This window comes from Hemitrygon akajei, chromosome 17 (genome assembly GCF_048418815.1).
Source record: "Hemitrygon akajei chromosome 17, sHemAka1.3, whole genome shotgun sequence".
Lineage (NCBI taxonomy): Eukaryota > Metazoa > Chordata > Chondrichthyes > Myliobatiformes > Dasyatidae > Hemitrygon > Hemitrygon akajei.
In genome coordinates, this window is record NC_133140.1 from 63,540,750 (window position 1) to 63,563,998 (window position 23,249).

Sequence of the window (23,249 nt, forward strand, 5' to 3'; positions counted from 1 at the left end):
GATCAAAATATTTCTGATGCCAATTGAATTTTTTGCTGAGATTGGAGCTTTTCAATCAGTCCCAGGAGTCAATTGTATTTAATATATTAAAAATTAATTTTGCAATTACTCTCCTGTCTACAAATCTTACTTATTGTTATGCTTTTCTTAACCATTAGAGTTAACATCCTCTATTATAAATTCCTTGCTTCATAATGATAATTCCCTATGTACACTAACTGAACGTCATTGCATTCTTCCACCAATAAAACCATTATTGTTCTTCCTTTCCTTGCTTTCTGGCGAATTAAGCAGCAACCTTGCCATTTCTTTAGCATTGTTGTCTGTTTTTTAATGAGGCCAAGTTACCAGCTCAATGCTCAACCCAGCATGGATGAAAAACTTGCAAGGAGCCGGCTAGACATGAACCCAAGACCACTCGCCTCAAAATCTAGTGTGGATAGCACTACACCACCATTGTTTTCTATCCTTCAATTGCATAATTTGTTCTCCATTCCAGTCCAAGTACTTGCTTCTCAGATTACCTTAACTTTGCTCCATTACTCTCAATGTTTACCTGGATTTGGCTGGCATTTGAAGTGATGCTGCTGATGGTACTTTCCAGTCCCTTGAAGTTCATACTGACTGCTATGATTTGCTTGAAATCTACAATGTAGTAAATGTCATCTACCTCCAAATACCCAAGGTCCCACACCACTGACAGATTCCTCAGTATATCACTACACCAACATTTCTCAGGATAATAGAACATTAGACAGTTTTTGTCAAGAACAGGCCATTTGTCAAAGCTTGCCAAATTCCTATTCATGTACTCTTGAAGGTTGGGTCAATTTACATCAGCAGAATGGTGCCTTCACATATGAACCATATGTATACATGTGATTGTGGGCAGAAATTGTAATCAGTAGATCATACCACAAAATATTAGTGCAATATAAAATTTGTACGGTATACAAGGATCCTACTCTGGACCATCAAGAAATTGACTTTAACCTCATCAACTCTGGAGAACTCCCACCCACTGCTATCAAAATCATAGTTTCTTTTCCTCAGACTGCTCATTTCTACCTGCTACCCAAGATCCACAAACCTGACTATCCAGGTGAGCCGCTTGTCTCTGTCTGCTCTTGCCCCACTGAACTCTTTCCTCATACTTCGACTTCATTCTATCCCCCTTGCTTTAGAATGTTCCCACCTACATCCTTGACAGTTCACATACTCTCAATCTCCTCATCAACCTTCAATTCCCTGGTCCTGACTGCCTCATTTCCATCATGGATGTCTAGTTCCTGTACCCTTTTCTCCCCCAACAAGAAAGCCCTAACACTCTCCACTTCTTTCTCAACAAAAGACCCAAACAGCTCCCCTCCACCACCAACCTCCTCCGTCTGGCAGAAGTGGTCCTCACCCTCAACAATTTCTCCTCCGGCTCCTCCTACTTTCTCCAAACTCAAAGGGTAGCCATGGGCACCCGCATAGGCCCTAGCTATGCCTGCCTTTTTGTTAGCCACATAATATAGTCCATGTTGCAAATCGCCTCTGGTAATGTTCTACAACTCTTCCTGTGCTATATTGATGGCTGCATTGATGCTGCTTCATAACACATGCTGAGGTCATCGATTTCATCAGCTTTGCCTCCAACTTCCACTCTACTTTTAAATATACTAGTCCATTTCTGACATCTCTCTACCCTTTCTCTGGAGACAAACCATCTATTCACATTTTTTATAAACTATCTTGATAATATCTCTTCCCACCCTGCCACATGTAAAAATGCAATTCCCTTTTCCCAGTTCCTTTGTCTCAGCCACATCTTTTCCCAGGATGAGGATTACCTTTACATGACATCAGAGAAATCCTCCTTCTTCAAAAAATGAGGTTTCCCTTTTTCCACCATTGTTGCTGACCTCGCCCGCATCTCTCCATTTCCCCGATATATGGGTTAACTGCATCTTCCTGCTGCTTTAACAGGGATAGAGCACCTCTTGTCCTCATCGACCATGCCATGAGCCTTTGTATCCAACACATCATTCTCCACAACTTCTGCCATATTCAATAGGATCCTACAACCAAACACATCTTTAGCATCCCCTCCCCACCCCGCAACATACCATTTTCCAAAAGGATGGCTCTCTCCGTGATTCTCTGCTCTATTCATCCCTCCTCACTAATCTGCCTCTTGGCAAGTATCCCTGCAAGTGATGGGAATGCTACAGCTGCCCATTCACCTCCTCCCTCATCTCCATTCAGGGCCCAAACAGTCCTTCCAGATGAGGTAATGCTTCACCCGCAAATCTGTTGGGATCGTCTACTGAACCTGTTGCTCCTGATGCAGCCTCCTCAGTGTTGCTGAGACCCAATGTAAATTGGGGGACTGCACCATCGAACACCTCTGCTCCATCTGCAAAAGGCAAAATTTTCCAGGAGCCAACCATTTTAATTCTTATCCCCATTCCAGTTCCAACATGTCGTTCTATGGCCTCCTCTTGTGCCACAATGAGGTCACTGTCAGTGTGGAGAGGAAAACACCTTATATTCTGCCTAGGTTACCTCTAACCTGATGGCATGAACATCAATTTTGTCTTCTGGTAATTTTTTTCCCTTCCCTATTTTTCTATTTCCCACTCGGACCTCTTACCTCTTCTCCTCACCTGCCTATCAACACCCCCTGGTGCTCCACCACCTTCCTTTTTCAGTCATGGTCCACTCTCCTCTCCAATCAGATTCTTTCTTCTCCAGCCCTATAACTTCCTCAGCCACCCGGCTTCACCTATCACCTTCTAGTTAGTCCCCCTTCCTCTCTCCCCACCCATTTATTCTGGTGTCTTCCTCCTTCCTTTCCAGTCCTGAAGAAGGGTCTCGAAGTTGAAATGTGGACTCCTTATTCATTTCCATTGATCCTGCCTGACCTGCTGAGTTGCTCTGGCATTTTTATTTGTGTGGCTCTGTATACAAATAAACAAGGCTCAAAATAACGTCTGCATATCTTTATCCAAATATCCTCCCGTAGGTAGAGGTATTATTTTTATGTTCATTATATAAAATGGCTTTGTCATCAGTGCTGTATGCAAAAGGAATCTATGTCAAGGTTCTTAATAGGCACAGTCAATTTATATAGTGCTCTTAATGTAATAAAGTGTGTTGCGTGGTCAAGTGGTTAAGGCGTTGGACTAGCTATCTGAAGGTCGTCAGTTTGAGCCCCAGCCGAGGCAGTGTGTTGTGTCCTTGAGCAAGGCACTTTAACCACACACTGCTCCAGTCCACCCAGCTGAAAATGAGTACCAGCAAAGTGCTGGGGGTTAATCTCGCGATACACTGGCATCCTATCCGGGGGCCCGGGGGGGGGGGGGGGGGGAGTCTCGTACTCTCAGTCACTTCACGCCACGGAAACTGGCATAAGCACTGGCCTGATGAGCCTATAAAGCTCAGGACAGACTTTAACTTTTAATGTAATAGAACTGAAGAGTTACAAATACAAGAAGAACGGGGTGATGTTATGGATTGAACAATTAAACAGACATCTCGGGATGAAGAAACTCAGTGAAATATTTCACTGTTTGGGCCTTCCAATCAGATACAGCAAAGAGAAGAGGAATGAAAAAGGTAGTAGATGCAAAGAATGGTGGCCTACGCCACTTAGCTGTCAAGATGGGAGAGATGAGACACAGGACGGATTTATAAATAACCACAAAATTTGAGCTATCGATAGATAGTAAGTCAAAATTTAAGATTAGCTTTTGGGTGATTATATGCATTTAAATGCCTTATGGGATGAATCCTAAGTAATCAACAAATTTGAAAACTCAAATAACTTACAAATAACAAATGCTAATTCAGTTGTGATGAGTTACTTCTGGCTGACAGAGAATCTCTTCCATTAATCAAGCAGCAAAGATTCTCACGAATCGCTTTAAATTTCATTGGCAGTTCAGAGACAAATCATTATTTCCGGTAATGAAATAAGTTGGTGAGAGATAGAAGGGAGAAGGATTGGATAAAGAAAGACAAGAGCATGGGATGAAAGGAGGAAACATTATTTCCTTTATTCACAAAATTTACATGGTATTTTCACCATACAAAATAAATCAGGAGAAAGTTGGTTGTTTCGCTGTGGATCTTGTCGGCCTGACACAGTTATGAGCACATCTGGGTAGTTTTGCATCATTGCCTAAAATGGACTGGACATTGACTAACAAATGATAGCTTTTTATGTGAAGTTTGCATGACTCCTTGAGCAACCTTTCCAAGCAGCGTGTGGGAAATTAGATCAAGTTCTTCACAAGAGTGATCATCCTCCTATTCCCTGGCACCAAGTAACAATTCCCCTTCAAACACATGCCTCCAAGCAGTTCCCATTCTCCATAATTATACTTTCAAACTCTATTCTTGCTCCCTCCTCGATTACATTCCCAAGCTCCACTCACGGCTCAGAACCTCACTCATGCTCCTGATCAGCCACCCTCAATTCTCATTCCCAAGCCCAATCCCAGCACTGACCACCAAGCATACTTCCACTCCTCCTGACCTTATGGCCACACAGCCAAACGTCAACTATAATCACAATCCCCCAAACATGTTCCAAAATCTAAATCACCAACCTTCTCCCCGATCTTGCCAACAGCTAATCATGCCTCTGACCCATGCATCTCACTTCCAAACCATCAATCCCGCTCTAAACTTCCCAATCATGCACCAGTCTTCCTTTCAGTTTCCCAAAATGTAATCTTGCTGCCAACCACCAGACATTCTCCCAATATTCCAATCATGTTCTCAACACTAATCCTGATATCCTGATCACCCATTATCATTACAAAGCCCTGATACAGAGCCCCATGATAGAGGAGGCACATGTCCATTCTACACAATGGCCAATTTCACAATCTTCATCAGGTTGTAGCCATAGATCCTCCCTTCCTTGAACCAGCCTCCATCCCAGTTGGGCAGTTCCACTTGTTGAAGCATGCAAAGTTCTTTCAGTCACACCAGTAGCTCTGGACTAGGTGCTGCTGGCGTTTCCACAGACAGAAATGTTGCTTGAGCACCAAAGTCCCATGCAACCCCAAATTTCTTGGCTACTTTTAAAGCAGCATTGCTTTCCTTTACAGCAAGGTACAGGAAGAGGATATATATGCCAAGTTCTTTACTATTAGGTCTTGAATCATTCTGCTTTAAATGATGGAATTTAAAAAAAAACACCTCCTAGCTGAGAAGTCAACCTTTATTTGACCAATAAAATTCTGTGCCAGTGATAAACGCTAACCATTCAGAATTTACATCTTTATTCCCTCTTTTTTGAGAATGTGACACATGGCCTTCAAAATGCTCTTGTCAACTGCTAACCAATCACATCTGTTCATGGGATATGCTGGTTAATAGCACAAGGATATTAAAACCTTCTGAAAGAGTTAAACCACAGAGAAATGGACCAGACATTCATGATCACATGAAACAAAAATGGAAGATTGAGGCAAATAAATCTGAACCCCTCTGCTTTTGTCATTGTTGCCACATTTGATTTAATTACTTTGCACATCAACCAAAAATTGATGCAGCCCTTGAATGAAGGCTTGAATCAATGAGTATACCTAATATTGTAGAACACAAAAAAAAGGTCAGGAAAAACTCTGAACTGAACCAAAATCTGAGTTAAAGTTGCAGATTCTATAGATTATTATTATTTAATCCCATAATCATGAAAAACATTAAAGACATTACTGAGTTTTACTGAGTTAAGTATTGTATGTAATTAGTTTTGCTACAACAAGTGTATGGGACATTGGAAAAAAGTTGAATTTCCCCATGGGGATGAATAAAGTATCTATCTATCTATCTATCTATCTATTCCCAAACTTAAAAGGGAACTTGGTGATGCACCATCAATAACTCTCTCTGAGACGTGAAGTTGAGATATCGGCTTTTATTGACTGGAAGAAAGAACAAGCAGTAGTTGACCACCATACTACATCCTGGAGACTGAGGGCCGGGCTCAGGCCTCAATCGCCTTTATACCAGGGTCTGTGGGAGGAGCCACAGGAGCAGTCAGCAGGGAGCATGTCCAGACAGGTATATGTAGTTCACCACATTCACCCCTCCTTTGTTTTAAAAGAGAGTCCCCATGGGGCGAAGTTTCTTACAAGTATATTTACAGGTTAAGTCTATCAGGTGGTCAAATCTGTCGCTGCGATCTACGTAGCACCGGCTGTGATTGCACAGGTGCCGGTGGTGATTGCACCGGAGACGGTGGTTGTGCTGGTTCCGGCCTAACTGGAGGTGTCAGCCCACTAGGCGTCAGTGATCCCTCATGTGTGTGCGAGGCGCCTGGTATATGCACGTACGAGACGCCCGGTATAGGAGTGTCGTGAGGAGTCTGTGTAGGGCTTGGTGTGCGCGGTGTCACCTCGGGTACAGGGTTCATAGTCACCGTGGAGTGTTCGGGGTAGTGGTCTGCTGCTCCTGTGGGCGCCAGGTCGCGGACGGAGACCATGTCCTCTCGCCCATCAGGTAAGACCACGTAGGCATACTGGGGGTTCGCATGTAGAAGGTGAACCCTCTCGACCAGCGGGGAGTATTTATTGCTCCTCACATGTTTCCGGAGCAGCACTGGCCCTGGGGATGTCAGCCAAGCTGGTAGGGTGGTCCCAGTGGCAGACTTCCTGGGAAAAGAGAATAGGCGCTCGTGAGGGGTGGCATTGGTGGACGTACATAACAGGGAGCGGATAGAGTGGAGTGCCTCAGGGAGGACTTCCTGCCATCGAGAGACCGGCAACCCTTTTGACTTAAGGCCCAAAAGTTTGGCCTTCCACACTGTGGCATTCTCCCTCTCCACCTGTCCATTTCCCCGGGGATTATAACTCATGGTCCGACTAGTAGCAATGCCCCTACCCAGCAGGTACTGGCACAGCTCGTCACTCATAAAGGAGGACCCTCTATCACTGTGGATATAGCAGGGATATCCGAAAAGAGTGAAGAGCTGGCACAGGGCTTTTATGACGAACGTGGTAGTGGTGTCGGGGCAGGGGATGGCAAAGGGGAACTGTGAGTACTCGTTGATAATATTGAGAAAGTAGACATTGCGATCGGTGGAGGGAAGGGGGCCCTTAAAGTCAACACTCAGTCGCTCAAAGGGGCAGGTGGCCTTGATAAGTTGCGCCTTTTCAGGACAGTAGAAGTGCGGTTTGCACTCAGCGCAGACTTGGCAGTCCCTGGTCATCGTCCTGATGTCCTCAAGGGAGTACGGCAGGTTCCGGGCTTTCACGAAATGGTAAAATCGGGTGGCCCCCGGGTGGCAAAGATGTGCATGGAGGGCATATAGCTGGTCAAGCTGTGCGCTGGCACACGCTCCCCGGGATAGGGCATCAGGGGGCTCATTGAGCCTTCCAGGCCGGTACAGGATATCATAGTTGTAGGTGGAGAGTTCGATGCTCCACCTCAAAATTTTATCATTTTTGATTTTGCCCCGCTGTTGGTTGCTGAACATGAACGCAACTGAGCGCTGGTCGGTCAGCAAGGTGAAACTTTTGCCGGCGAGATAGTGCCTCCAGTGCCTAATAGCTTCCACTATGGCCTGGGCTTCTTTCTCCACCACGGAGTGCCGAATTTCAGAGCCTTGAAGGGTACGAGAAAAGAATGCTACTGGCCTGCCTGCCTGATTGAGGGTAGCAGCAAGCGCGAAATCGGAGGCGTCACTCTCTACTTGGAAGGGAATGGTCTCATCCACCGCATGCATCGTTGCTTTGGCAATGTCCCCTTTAATGCAGCTGAAGGCCGCGCGGGCCTCAGCAGAGAGGGGAAATGTGGTAGACTTGACCAGGGGGCGGGCCTTGTCTGTGTAATGAGGGACCCATTGGGCGTAATAGGAAAAGAAGCCCAGGCACCGTCTGAGGGCTTTGAGAGTGGTGGGAAGAGGGAGCTCTAACAGGGGGTGCATACGGTCGGGATCAGGGCCAATGACCCCGTTTTCCACGACATACCCAAGGATAGCGAGTCGGGTGGTTCCGAACACACACTTGTCCCTATTATAAGTAAGGTTCAGGGCTTTGGCCACTTGGAAAAATCGTTGGAGGTTGGCGTTGTGATCCGGCCAGTCGTGACCACAGATGGTGATGTTATCCAGATAGGGAAATGTGGCCTTCAGTTGGCACTGGTCCACCATCCGGTCCATTTCCCTCTGGAAGACCGAGACACCATTTGTGACACCGAATGGGACGCGCAGGAAGTGATAGAGCCTGCCGCCCGCCTCGAAGGCGGTGTAGGGGCGGTCCTCTGGGCGCATGGGGAGCTGGTGATAAGCGGATTTCAGATCTATTGTCGAGTACACCTTGTACTGAGCTATCTGGTTGACCATATCCGCCATGCGGGTAGGGGGTACGCGTCAAGCTGCGTGAACCTATTGATGGTTTGACTATAGTCCACGACCATCCTATTTTTCTGCCCGGTCTGAACAACAAACACCTGGGCCCTCCAAGGGCTTGTGCTTGGCTCAATGATCCCCTCCCTGAGCAGCCGCTGCACCTCTGACTGAATGAAGGCCCTGTCCCCCGCGCTGCACCGTTGGTGAACAGCGGTGGGGGAGGGATCTTAAGGGTGGAGAGGCTGCAAGTGGTGTCAGTAGCGCAGCTGTCGGCATGGTGCTGGGTGGGATGTGTGGTTCGGTGTGTGTGTGTGGTTAGTAGCGGGGTATATGGTGAGGTCCCACAAAACTGAGGATTCCTGATAGTGAGTGGTGGGAGGGGCCCGTCATATGCCATAGTCACACTTTCAAGGTGGCTCTGGAAGTCCAGCCCCAATAGCCCAGGTGCGCACAGTTGAGGCATGACCAGTAGTGCAAGGTTCCGATATTCTGTGCCCTGCACCACCAATGTCGCTACACAACCCACCCGGATGTCTGTGGAATACGACCCAGAAGCCAAGGTGATCCTGTGACGTACCGGCCGTGTCACGAGTCCGCAGCGTTGCACTGTGTCCGGGTCAATAAAACTCTCAGTGCTGCCCGTGTCAAACAGGCAGCTAGTCCTGTGCCCCTCCACCAGGATGTCCATCATTGACCTTGCAAGCTGGTGTGGGGCGCTTTGGTCGAGGGTTACGGTGGCCAGAGTTGAACTGCTGTCTTGGTGCCTGGTAAGCACCGGTGGGTAGGGGGCGGGGCATGTTGGCACCGACAAAGATGGCGGCCCCCATGTCTCACGTGCAGCACTGCCCGACCCCGCTCGTGGTTTAGACTTACAGACCTTGGCGAAATGGCCCTTCTTCCCGCAGCTGGAGCAGGTCGCTTCTCAGGCCGGGCAGCGTTTTCGGGGGTGCTTTTCGAGTCCGCAGAAGTAACACTGCGCGGGCTTGCGACTGGCAGCAGCTGTGGTCGGGTTCGGGGAGTTCGTGGAATCGCAACTGGCAGCGGCATTGGCGAATTCACTCGCGGGAACCGGCGGCGGCAGGGTCTGAGGTGTCCACGGAACCAGCGGGGGATCGCGCGGCTGGACAGCGTCAGCATTGTGCAGAGCAGCCTCCAGCGTGTCGGCCGTCTCGATCGCCGAGCATAAGGTAAGATCGGCATTTTCCAGCAGCCGCTGGTGTACGTAAACTGACCTGATTCCTGTAACAAAGGCGTCTCGTACTAGCAGCTCCGCATGCTGTTCCGCCGTGAGCATTTTGCAGTCGCAAGTTCGCACGAGTGTCTGTAGGGCTCGGAGAAACTGGGCGCTCGACTCTGCAGGCCGCTGTCTTCACGTAGCTAAGCGATGTCTTGCATAGACGGTGTTCACCGCCCGCAGGTACTGTCTTTTGAGGGCGTCCAGTGCCCCTTCGTAGGTCGGCAGGCCTCTGATAAGTGAGTAAACTTTCGGGGTGACCCTCAAGAGGAGAATTCGGTGCATAACAGCGGGTTCAGTTGCACTAACCTCCTCCAAGTATGATTGGAAGCATGCAAGCCAGAGTTCAAAGGCAAGAGCTGCTTCAGGGTCTTGGGGGTCCAAATCCAATCTTTCCGGACGTAAAACACTTTCCATGTTTTAAAACTTCCAGTCAATATAATTGATGCACCATCAATAACTCTCTCTGAGACGTGAAGTCGAGATATCGGCTTTTATTGACTGGAAGAAAGAACAAGCAGTAGTTGACCACCATGCTACATCCTGGAGACTGAGGGCCGGGCTCAGGCCTCAATCGCCTTTATACCGGGGTCTGTGGGAGGAGCCACAGGAGCAGTCAGCAGGGGGCGTGTCCAGACAGGTATATGTAGTTCACCACACTTGGGTCAAATTACTTTTGGACTCTCACAGGGAAAGAGTTGAAACAGTTGGTTCCATGATGAAGCAAATTTTATTCTTTTAATTCAGCAAAGTTCATTGATAAAATGGGTTTATTGCTAGACTGGCATGTGTGCCATAATACAGAACAGCAAAGCATTAGGGTGAGAGTTTGGTTTGGATCTATGATTCTATTCAGAGCAAGCTTTCAATATAACGAGTATATTATCTAAAGATATAACTCAAGGGATTGGGAGGAGAGAGTGTTGGTGCAGTGTGGGGAGATTAAAAAAATGGGGGGAAAGTTGCAGCAAAACCTTGCAAGGCTTTGAGTAGCCCATTATGGGATGATACTTGTAAAGTTCCTGGAGTGGGGGGCACAGCATCTAAATGACAATTTATTTCTTGCATTTGGCAGAAAATGAAGTAGCAGCAGTTGTTTCTAAACTTCAGGAGAACTTGCACCAGTCACAAGCCCTCCATATTGGTGGCACAGCAGTGGAAGTTACAGTTTCAAACTCCTGGGAGTGCACATTGCGCACAACCTCTCATGGTCTCAGAGCAAACCAAAACAGTCAAGAGAGCTCACCAATAACTCCACTTTCTGAGGAGACCGAAGAGAGCTGGATTTTGCATGTCCATACTCACACCATTCTACAGATGCACAGTAGAGAGCACCCTAGCAAGCTGCATCATTGCTTGGAATGGAAACTGCACTGAGGCAGACAGGAAGGATCGACAAGGGGTAAACATGACTGCCCAATGCATCACTGGTACCAGCCTACCCACCGTCAAGGACAAACATAGAGATAGGTGCCGAGAAAGGGTCAATAACATCATGACACACCCTGCTCATGGACAAGAGAAAATCTGCAGATGCTGGAAATCCAAGCAACACCCTGGATTTGCTGGAGGAACTCAGTAGGCCAGTCAGCATGTTTTGTGTGGGCATCCTGCTCATGGACTGTTAGTCCCATTCCCATCAGGGATGAGGCTACATATTATCGATGCCCAGGACCGTCAGACTCAAAAACAGTTACCTTCCCCAAGCAGTAAGGCTGATCAACACCTCCATCCACCCACTAACTCCACCGCTACTTTATTATTTCCTGTCGGTCACCTTATATACAGCCTAGTGTCACTTTCCAATCAATCTATATAGGTAACTTATTTTATGCATTTATAATTATTGTGTTTTTTATTTTTTTATTATTGTGTTCTTTATCTTCTGTGTTTTATTTTGTGCTGCATCAGATCTGGAGTAACTATTTTGTTCTCCTTACACTTGTGAAAACCTAATAACATTAAACAGTTTTGAATCTTATTACCAAAGGCATAGAAATATTTCATATTGTTATTGCATTGAAAAATAAAAATTACTATTTTCTTTCCCTTGATGGGGCTGGATGGTAAATAAAAACTGCCTAACACATCACTGGCCCCAGACTATTAACCAATAAGGACATGTGGTATATACAGCCAGATACCAGAAAAGGGGCAGTATCATCATGAAGGATCCCACCCACCCTACTTGTGGACTGTCCGTCCCACTCTCATCAGGAAGGCAGCTACGTAATATCCACACCAGGACCACCAGACTCAAAAACAGTTACTTTCCCCAAGCGGTAACGATGATCAACTTCTCTACCCACTAACCCACTCCTCCACAACCCCCAACCACCAGTACTTTATCATTTCCTGTCAGTCACCTTATTTACAGGCACTCTTGTGCCTAGCGTCATTTTATGGAGACACAATCTATCTATTTATTTAAGCTATCTTATGTATTTATATTTATTGTCTTTTTATTATTAATGTGCTCTTTATCTTATTGTGTTTTGGATCCAGACTAACAATTATTTCATTCTCCTTTACGCTTGTGTACTGGAATTGACATTAAACAAACTTGAAAACTTAAATCCTTGACTTTATTGGGCCTGAAGACTAAGGGGCATGCTGGGTATTTTCAGGGGGCATGCTGGGTATTTTCAGAGTGCAGAGAGTCAACCACACTGGTGGGTCGGAGGTATTGATTCGACCAGATTAGGTAAAAACATACACACCCTGAAGGGCATCATTGAACCAGATGGGTTTTTAAGTGAAAATCCAATATATTTTCATGGTCACTGAAACAAGCTTTTTAATTCCAAATGTATTTAATTACTGGAATTTAAATTCCCCAGCTGCTTTGTTGGGATTTAAATCTGTTGCTGGATCAATAGTCAAGGCCTGGCTCATAGTTCCTCACGTAACCACCTACTATCTCACCGCCCCCCCCCCCCCAATGCCAATTCTTGCACATTAACTACACCCCTGAGACTAGTTTTTAATATTTCTGCTGCTTATGACTCATAAATAGTGATTAATTAGTGCAAATATTAACCATAAAATTATCTGAAACAGCGTAAGGCACATTCTAAAACAGAACATGGCATGTGAGGGCTTGTCGGTCTGAAGTGTTATTTCATGGCTGGGATTTTGGGAACAATGAGGCAACAGAATCAGCCAGTGACCTCAGTGAAATATATGTAAACATTCAACTCCAGAGTTTCCGCCAGCCTGAACTTAGAGAGCGCACAAAGAGATTTTCCCATGATGAGATCTTACATGTTAATTTGATCAGATGTGAAGAATCCATCTCTGAGGTGGCCAGACCTACCCCCTGACCACAAAGTGGGAAGACAACCTAAGTCATGCTCACAGGCTGAGCATGAAATACCCAACAATTTAATTATTTCAACACACCCTAGACGTTCATAAACATTCAGAAAATTTCAACATCTTTTAAAGACTGGAAAAGCAAGAAAACCTAAAAAAGCTTAATTCTTTTTCAACCACCCAAAAATGAAAACCAAACTATCAAGTCAACAGAAACTTATTTTATAAAAAGGGTTAGAAACATTTTTCAAATAATCTTTTTTAAATTACTGGGTGTAGGAGGTCCTTTGTAAATTAACTTTCTAATGACCTGAATTACTTACATCCACCCACTCCCTATAAAATACCTCGGTAAACTCTGCTTTCTGCCTCCTCATGTCTACTACAGGGTCTTTGGGAAAGATCTCTCCAAAGGCCTGGACATTTAGCCGAAGTCCTCACTCATTTGGAGAACTAGCTCAGTGTTGAGTCCTGACATGCCACACATCCAGTGGCGAACTGCTGACAATGATGATTAGGTTTCTAAAATCGAGCACGCATGCACAGAAATCCAAAAGTTGCAGTCATTTATACAGTCTAGTGATAGGTAACGCCAATAGTATCTCTATCATTATACCCATCTGGGCCAATTCCTACTCACGTGGTTTAAGTATAGACACCATGAGTTGGAGCTAAATGTTACTGGGCCTCACAATGGTCATCAATATTGACAGCAATGACAGAATTTTAAATTGCTAATGCACTGGAAGTAGTTTGGACAGGTGGACGAGGTTGGATGGGCGGCTGAAATCCAATGGGTGATCGGTAGGAGGAGGAGTCAGTGACAGATCCAGGAGGCAACAGAGAGGAGATGATATACAACATGCTTGTTGGAAGCTTTCTGATGCCACCATGGCCTCAATGTGTTTTCAAGCTCCCCAACCAAACAGACACATTGATGACTTGTTCAGCTTAATATTGTCTCTGCTGAGGAAAGCGTGTTGCAAGCCTGAAATCCAGTGGATTCTGGAGCGTGATATCCTGTCTGGGCTGCGTATGTACTGAGAGTGACCAGAAATTATTGATTCATTAACATTTCAAATCTGTAGGAGCTGTAGAAAAAACGTTCGAGCAAGGAGCCTGCCAGTGATACCAAGAATACATCACTGAAGGGGGCCTATTCTCCCCTATCGCCTCCTTCTGGCACCCTTACCCCTTCCCTTACTTCCATGGTCCACCCTCCTCTCCTATCAAATTCTTTCTTCTTCAGACCTTCATCTTTTCCACTTATCACCTCCCACCTTTTCACTTCCTCCTCCCTCTCCCACCCACCTACCTTCCCCCTCACCTGGCTTCACCTATCACCCTCCAACTTGTACTCCTTCTTACTCCCCCCATTCGCCAAACTTATTTTTCTGGCTTCTTCCCACATCCTTTCCAGTCCTGATGAAGGGCTTCAGCATGAAACATCGGCTTCTTATTTCTCTACAGAGATGCATTGACATTTTATTCCTCCACATAGATACCGATTTCCTCCAGCATTTCTGTCTATCACTGAAGGAGAGGGTGTCGTTCCTTCATTCTTCACTTACATCCCGATATACACATTATTTATACACCCCAGCCTTCTCCCTTCTGCAAACACCAGCATGTTACCCCTCCCACCCATTGTTTTCTGTCCATTAACCTCTCCACATCCCCCCGTCCAAACACCAAAGACATTGAAATGGCTCTTTCAGTAGCGTCATACCCTGCTCTCGGTTACCATCAGCAACCATTCTCCTTCTGTCCATTCAACAACATGTGCCATTACCCCATCCATCTCCACCCCTTTCAGTGTTTAACCACCAATCAACTCATCCGCCCTGCTACTAGTTCCCTCCCATTTGCTCTAGAGTTTAAACTCACCCCAATCAGACAGCTTCAAAGTTTTATGGTGTGGAGGGAGTTCAAAATACCGGCATCATAATTAAAGCCCAGTTAACTATTGATATGTCCACAGTGAATTGGTTATTGCAGAATAATAATTACCTCCTATCATTATGTAAAGATTTATTTAACTCTCTAAGCACAATATTAACTATGACTCAACACTTTAAATTCTCCATGTGTAATGCTCGTTCTGAGAACACATCTGTATTTAAGTAGTCTGTTACATTTCTCCAAGGATTTTACTACAGATTTTCCATCATGGATTATGTTCTGCCCTCTCCAGATCTGTTCTCCATGGCTTTTTCCAGGTTCTAATTCCAGCCCTGCTTTTAGACTCAGGCTTCACACCCTTGACTTGTGGTTCGAGTATCTAGTCATAACATAGATAAAGGGAAACAGTGGATGCTCACAATGTGGAATTCGTGTGTGGTTATTTTACAGAAAACTGTTCCACTAACTTCAATTGCAAAATACTCTGGATAGGAAGACCACTCATAATCTGTAGATGGCTCCACCATGAACATTACATGGTACACAATGACCATTATTCTCTTCTGGTGAGAAGACAACACAGCTGGATAAATTAATATTTTGTAAGTTGCACAACTCAGCTTCTGATAAAGGGTCATCAAACTGAAATGTTAGCTTTTCTTCTCTCTTCTTATCTACTGTGCCTTCTCTGTATTTTCTGTATATTTTCATCTTTGGTAAAGTCTTTTAGGAGAGGAAAATGATTTGTTAAATTTGTTAAAATGGCAGGACTGACTAACTTTGCACACCACCCTAATGTAAAAATAACCTGACACGTTAAAATGAGTTGCCAATAGATTTTTTTCATTTGGCATTAAAAGTTAAAATTGTTCCCATTGACCCTTGCTTTAAGTCACTTCTTTCTCATCTGTTTATTATTGACTAAGTTATGCTATATTTTCATTTATCAGTTTTCTATCACATATTTTGCCATTTAAAATTAATATCTCCTGTTGTCCTAATCTGCATTCATACACTCACTGTCATCCAACAGAGTAGCCAATCATCTAAATGCTGTAATCAAGTAAGTCACAAGAAGTTCTGCAAAAGAAGTTATCAATTTTATTTTCTTACAGGAAACTGGCCTCTGCATTAATTGTGGGAACCTGAACTTCGGCAATGAACTGAAGCCACAGTTACGCATTACAGCAGGAACTGAAAGGCATAACATAATGTATCTTTCATGGAGTTGTATAGTATTTATGGAGCTTTCATTCCATCTATCAGCTAGTCAGAAATTAATTTATATACTGTCTTCTTCATAATCACTAAGACATTTCACAATCCAAGTTCCCCTCTACAATTTTCTTCCAAGGCCTCAATCTTTGCATCTACGATGGTGAAGAGGTTTGGGGCAAGAAAAATTCAGAGCAGCCAGACATTACCATCTGATTTCGATCTCTTGTTCCTGTTTTAAAGTGCAAGATTTCTCCTCATACAGACTGGGCCACCAAGTGTGTGATGTTTCATCCAAGTAATTACTTGGGAGCATCAGCAGACTTTGATACTGTGGCATGAGAATGAGAAACTGAAACCTTGTCTTTTGATCAAATGAGAGTTAACATATCCCTTTCCATCACAATCATGAAATAAATCATAAGTTAAAGAGTGCTTGAACATATTGCAGTTAACACTTCAGGGTTCAGATGACAGTTATAAACCACTTGTGCTTTGCAGTTCCCATTGACAATTCACATCACCATGTCAAAATATTATGCTTTCCTTCCATATTTCAAGGAATTAAGAATAATAGAGCTGTCAATAAAATTTCTAATCTGTTAGTGCTTTTGCATATTATAAACTTGGCAGATACACATTAACCTATGAAATTACTTCTCAATCAGATCAAATCCTGAGTTGAGGGTGTAACAGATATCTATATTCGGGAAAAAACATTCAATATAGTTCCAGTTACGTGGCAAGATAGCTCATTTGAGCTGATTATTAAAATGTATTTTAGTTTGTGGTTATAGCTTAAAATAAATTGAATAATATATCTCATGAATTAGAACATTAGCCAAGCATATACTATAAATTATCAAGGAAGAATAGGATAATTCTTCCGAACTGTTTAGTTGATGAGTTAATGATGAAGGCTTTGTTTCCTTATCTAAGTTTTCTGATTATTTTTAATATACTTACCAGCTTGTGCTTTATAATCTACATTTCCTTATCTGCCTAAGAATAAAGATTTTGAATCATTTATGCTTCTTCTTCATGAGCACTTTCAAATTAGCCAAAATACCATGGCCCAAATTGAAAGCATTAGTCCAACTACAGTCCTCCTTCAGTGGATGATACTCTGTTAATACCATATCCTCATGAACACATGTTGACGTATTGTATGATTTCAATGCAATTGTTACAAATGCTAGTTATAACAATGAATGTTATTCAAAGTCACTGGACATCTCAGTTTACATGCTCAACCAATATCTTTTGGGCTAGAAATTCCCCATTGATAAAACTGTCCGCTTTTCAATCTCTCTAGCAATTATCTGGCATCAACAGTGGTGCAACATGTCTGCAGTGAGATCTTCAACCCCATTAGTAGAAAAATGCCATTTCCTATTTATTCAAAGAATGAATCAGCTTTACTAAGCACACTTTGTTGGAAACTGCACATCTTAAAGTGCTAGCACTCATTTGCCTTCTTTGTCCTCACTGAGATCTCAGATACAACATCACATGATTGCTTTGCCCATCGGGATCAGGGTCACTATCATTTTCCCAGCCTCAGAATTACTTCAGGTTTTTGTTGCGGTTCTCTGCCACATGAAAGTTTGCTGCTCACTGCTGCAATAGGGAAGTTATCCAAACTACTTAAAGAGAGATTTCATCTACTTTTCTGCTATGTACAGGAATAGTTGATCAGGTATTTTTTTGCACTGCAGGTTTCTAGGAAGTGCAATCATTCAAGAAGGCCTCATATCCCTATGGAGACTTCCTTAGCAACTAGGGGTGCTTCCCCTTGGTCAAAGCATTCTACTCCTGCAAGTGTTATTCTTCACTATTTGTCCAGGTCTCTGATCCCCTGAGAAGCACTCTCTCTCCAACCCCACCATTTCCATAATGATACTATTAACTCATTCTGTTTCAACACTCTCCAGTAGATGGAAATGTGTGGCTTGCATCCCTCTTTAAAACCCAATTACAGAAATTACAATTGCTGTGTTCCATGCTGAGAAAAGTTAGAAGCTGCTGAACTTCACGAGGGAAAAGCATACTGATGTAATCTTGAACACAGCATTCAGATCCTGAGAAGAGTGACAATGTGCTTTTCTAATCTTTGAAACTGAAGTTCTTACTTTTTGTGCGTTTTTAAGATACAGAACCAAAGTGATCTACAGGGCTGTTTAAGCAACAGTGGAACATCATGGAGTTACTTCTGGGCTCTTGTTTCATTTAGCCACATACCTTCTTTTCATTAGTCAATAAAGGGTAGCTTTTTTTGAGAACTTTCCAAGCATAGACATTATTTGGCATTCAAAATAATCTACACAAAATAAAGCAACATAATGTGTTAAGGGAAAAAAAGAGTTTCACCTACCACACAGATATATGTTTGAATTAATTTCAAATATGTCTAAGTTCCCATCATATTATACTACTTGTAATGTTTCATGTTAGCCTTAAACAATATAAGTGCAAAATTCCTGATGAAAAATATCTCCAAATCAAGCACTTTCAATCAAATCTTTTATTTATTCAACTGAATTTGAGATATTCACATTTGAAATATTCTGCTCCCAGGACATAGGGAAAAAGGAGAAACTATTCAGTAATAAAAAAAAATTCTCATAGAAAAATGAGATAATTACAATTAATAAATGTATCTGCAAAGGGAACAGCAAAAGAATTTTATTCTGGGAACAAATCTATTTAACCTGTCAAATGTTTTCTGGTCTCTAATCCTCGAGGCTTCTTTCTTGCGGTGATTTCCACAGCTGCCGGGGAAGGCCTTCTGGCCTTTATGCCAAGAGGCCATGCCTCTGCATTCCACCTCTTCCACCACTCCTCCATCAAGGCTTCCAGTGAAATGACATCAAATGTTGGAATCCTGTCTCTTTCTCTCCCATGCAGCCCCCTTTCTTCAATATATCCCTGGTCTGAATGAGTTTCAGAATAGCAACCAGCACTTACAACTGTCATGATTCATGTACTTGCTGTTGGGCCTAAGGAGCTTTAAGTGGGATGATTGTGGCTCCCTGCTGAGGTGTGTGGCCATTGAGTTGAGTGGTTAGTGCTGGCTGAACATTGCAATCACACAAATGAGCAGATGGTAAGAAGTTGTTGCCTGTATTGAAGAAGCTGGCACAGGTTAATGACACACTATGATCACTTTGTCCATTCTCAGGAGCTGCCCAATGTAACCCCTATGATTCTGACCATTGTTCCACAAACGGAAGCTATTTGGGATGTAGAAATATAAGTTTATTTTGCCTTTGATAATTACAACAGTGACATTGCTGGCAGTAAAGCACCTTGACATATGCTAAAAGGAATATACTTCTCTTTCCTTTCCAGCTCCTGTGCTAATCCCCAGTGCCCTCACACTCTTCTTTCTTCTTGGCAATCTGTTGATGCACTGCAGCGCTAAGGAAGAGGCAAGTGCTTAGAATTAGGAGGGAAAGGTGCCCATAACGAATTTGATAGTTTAAGGCTCCCTGAGTGCTAATTTATGGGTTTCACCAATTCAGGATCTGATTGTTTGAACATAAACATTAAATGTGAAGGGAATACAGACGTATTCATTTGCAAATAGTTACAGTCTTAGAACATTTACTGCTTAGGGTTCTTTATTTGTACTTCATCTCATTTGTTCATCATCATGGTCAAACAGTTCAGATGTAGCCTTCCAGCTCCAAAGACTTGTGTTACGTGAGACCTCAAGCGCTCTATGTATAGAATTTATATTTCCTGTCTGTAAATGCATGCATTTCCCCCAGGTGCTTTGGTTCTCTCTCACAGGCCAAGGACATGTGGGTTGGTAGGTTAATTGGTCACTGTTAATTGCCCATTCTGTGCAGATGAGTAGAAGAAACTGGGGAGAGTGGATGAGGAAGGTGTGGGTTGAGCTCACGGGGAAAGGTAGTGGGGGAATGAGATTGTTCCGATGATCTGGCATAAACCTGATGAGTCAAAATATCTTCTCTCAGGGTTGTAAAGAAATATGGAAATATGAAATATGTTCTCATGCTGGAAGATAACTTGACTCACCAAGTTCACCACAGTTCAATACTGCTGGAGTGCAGGAAGTCACCCCTGGAATTTGGTTAATGATTGGGGTAAAAATTCAAATCAATTTGCAATAAATTATTAATGAGTATATTACTAATAGAGATATCATGTTTCTGAGAGGGGGAGGGTTTCTCTTTACTCTCTACAACAAAGGAAGTAGAAAGTTAAGATGAGCAAGAACGATTATGCGTGCACAAAAAAAAATCAATAATTTTATATCTTGCATGTTAGCTGAGATCCATAAACAAATCTATTCCAAAGAAGAAGCAGGTCAGAGTGCAGAAGTGGATGCAAGTTCCTTCATTAACCTCAGGGTATTATGGGGGATGCTGACAATCAATTATTATCCCTAAATCTCTGGAACCTAAAAAGGTATCGTGGTGTTTCATTTCAGTACCGATTAAAGGCTGCAATGATGTTCCATTCACCATATGTTCTGATGTACTGCACTGTTACGTCAGAATTACTATAACCACCCTTGGTATATTAATGTACAACCCTACCAAAACTCTCAGTGTGTTACAATCCACCATTTGCCCCATGTGAAGCAAAGCAGACTTTTTTTATTAAACTGAAACTGCTTTTAATGCAAAAGTAGGTTAGGTCAAAGTATAGAGTATTAATGACGTCCAATAACCTCGTGGCTGATGTTTTAATTAACTTTGAAAGGTTTTCTCTAGCAAGCAGAGCAAAAGTTTCCATTTTAAATCAGCCTGGAATCATCGCTATACTCCACAGGACATTTTAATCGATCATATGAAAGATACAGTGAGTGTACTTAATGAAGAAGTTAAGAATATTAGTATATCAGAATCTAGCAAGTCCACAATACTGGACTGGCCAGCTTGGCAGCAATTATTCTTGGCAAAACAAAATTATACCAACACATAAAATATATTTAGTCACTACTTTCTCCTCACATTCATCAGCATGAATTGTCCTTACTTTGGATCAGAAAATAAAGCCTATCTTTTAAGGTAAAGGAATAGATTAATGGTCAACTTTGTGGCACACAAAAATCTACACTGTAACCCTGGCTGTATCAATTAAACAGTAACCTCACAACTTTGCACAAGAGAAACTCCTTTCTCTGTCTAGTAAAATGCAACTCCCAAAGTGACTGACTTTATGTATTAATAAAATGAACCAGCAACAGCCATGTAACTATCGGATGGTTCTCAGAGAATGCCAGGCTTGTGTCTACACATCTGCGAGCCACATGTGGACACACTGTGTGCTGCAGCTCTTAAATGTGAACTTCTAGCACTGACATTGAACTTATTTAATATTTTACCGAGTCTGAAAAAATGTTAACAAATTCGTGTTCTGCAGTCTCAAGAAAGAAATAGAATTTGCAATATCGAATGATTAGGATATATTAGCATATCTGCTGAATTTGGAATATTGGCTGCTTCGATTTTTTGATCCAAATATCAATATCAGCAAGAGGATGCATTGCTTCCAACATTCCTGTGGAGAAAGAATGATTGAGGAATACATCCTCCCTTCTCTGTGCTGCTTGATCCTTTCACATTTAGGTGGAGCAATGCACAATAAGTGCTGGAGGAGCTCAGCAGGTCAGGTGGCATCGATGGAGGGAATGAACAGTTAACAGGTTGGGGTTTGACCCTTCAACAGGATTAGAAAGAAAATGGCAGAAAAAAATAAAAAGGGTGGGAGGGGGGGAATGGGAAGGATTATGATCTAATGGATGATAGGTAAATCCAGCTAAGAAAGGGAAGATAGAAGAGGGGAGTGAGATCAAAATATCAAAGAGGCCAATGTTCCAAATTCAGCAGGTATGCTGAAGCAGGGAGTTGACAAGAGAGGGCAGGGGAATGTAGAATAAAGGGTAGGAGGTGGGAAACCAGACAGAGGGGATGGCATGGATGATGGGCAGGTAGTAAGGACTGAGGAGGAGAAAGTGAAATGGTAACAGAGTCACAAGGACAAATGGTGACAGAGGGGTCCAGTTACCAGAAGGTAGAGAAAATTGATGTTGTTGCCATCATGTTGGAGATGACCAAAATGGAAGATGAGGTGCTGTTCCTCGAATCTACGTCTGGCCTAAATTTGGCGGTAGACAAGGATATGAACAGAAGTATCAGTGTGGGAATGGGAAGTGAAATTAAAATGGCTGGCTACTGGGGGACCCTGGCTGTTGTTGCAGATATTTGGGACGGTTGCAGGGATAAGTACCTAAATGGTGATTGGTGAGGAGAGACATCAGACAAGGGAGACATGTGAAAAGCAATCAGTGCGGAGAACAGATCGGGTAGGGAAGGGCAAGATGCAGCAGGTGGTGGGATCCGAGTAGAGATGTTGGATGAAGTAGCTCGTGGGTGGTTGTTAAGTACAAGCGGAACCCTATCCTTGTTATGTTGGGAAGTGATGGGGTGAGATGTGCGGGAAATAGAGAAGATGCATGTGAGTGCTGCATTGAGAGCAATAGGGAGGAAGACATTTTTGGGGGGGAAAAACAGACATCTCAGATGTTCTGGAATGGAAAATATCATAATGAGATATGATGCAATGGAGCTGGTGTAACTGAGGGGAAGGAATAGCATCCTCGTAGAGACAGAGTGGGAAGAGTCAAGGTACCTGTGGGAGTCGGTAAGTTTGTAAAAGATGTTGGCCAATTAAGACAGGGAGATCAAGGAAGCAGAGAGAAGTGTCACAGATGGATCACATCAATTTGAAGGCAAGGTGGAAGTTGAAGGTAAAGTTGATAAAAATGGGTGAACTCTACATTGACGCGGTTATCCATGTAGCAAAGATTTACTAATGTAGGTTTGGAACATGGATTGTTTAATGAAAGGGGAGGCATGTTGAGGTGGAATTGGAATTATGGATTTGACCAGCATTGTTCTTGTACAAGATGAATGTCCCAGATGATCATGTGGAGGAGTGAAGCTAGCTCCCTGTCTCCGGTTTTGGGAAAATGGTTTTCCATTTCAGAATGCATTCAGGTGAAAAATAAACATCAGCAAAAATTAAAGGCTCTTCCCCTTTACTTAGTTTGCAGAATGTGTTGCTCATTTGCTAATTATTAAAGTAGCAAGTGTAGAATACCATTACATAGATCCACAGGTGGATAGGACATGCGCCATTGACTCCTAGCAGACCTACCGCCTAAAACGTAGAAGATACTGTTAGCACAGTGGATAA

The 23,249-nt window shown here is 43.3% G+C and overlaps 1 long non-coding RNA gene across 4 annotated transcripts in view; it reads right to left on the bottom strand.

The window, feature by feature from the left end:
- Window positions 1-23,249, bottom strand: part of LOC140740782 (uncharacterized) — a 177,627-nt gene that overhangs the window by 117,355 nt on the left and 37,023 nt on the right. Inside the window, exon 5 of one of the 4 annotated variants that reach the window (XR_012101930.1) lies at window positions 18,572-19,436. The exons of the other annotated variants lie outside the window; for them this stretch is intronic. This is a non-coding gene — a long non-coding RNA (uncharacterized lncRNA). Of the gene's footprint in view, window positions 1-18,571; window positions 19,437-23,249 lie in introns of those variants that run through there. 4 annotated transcript variants of the gene reach the window in all.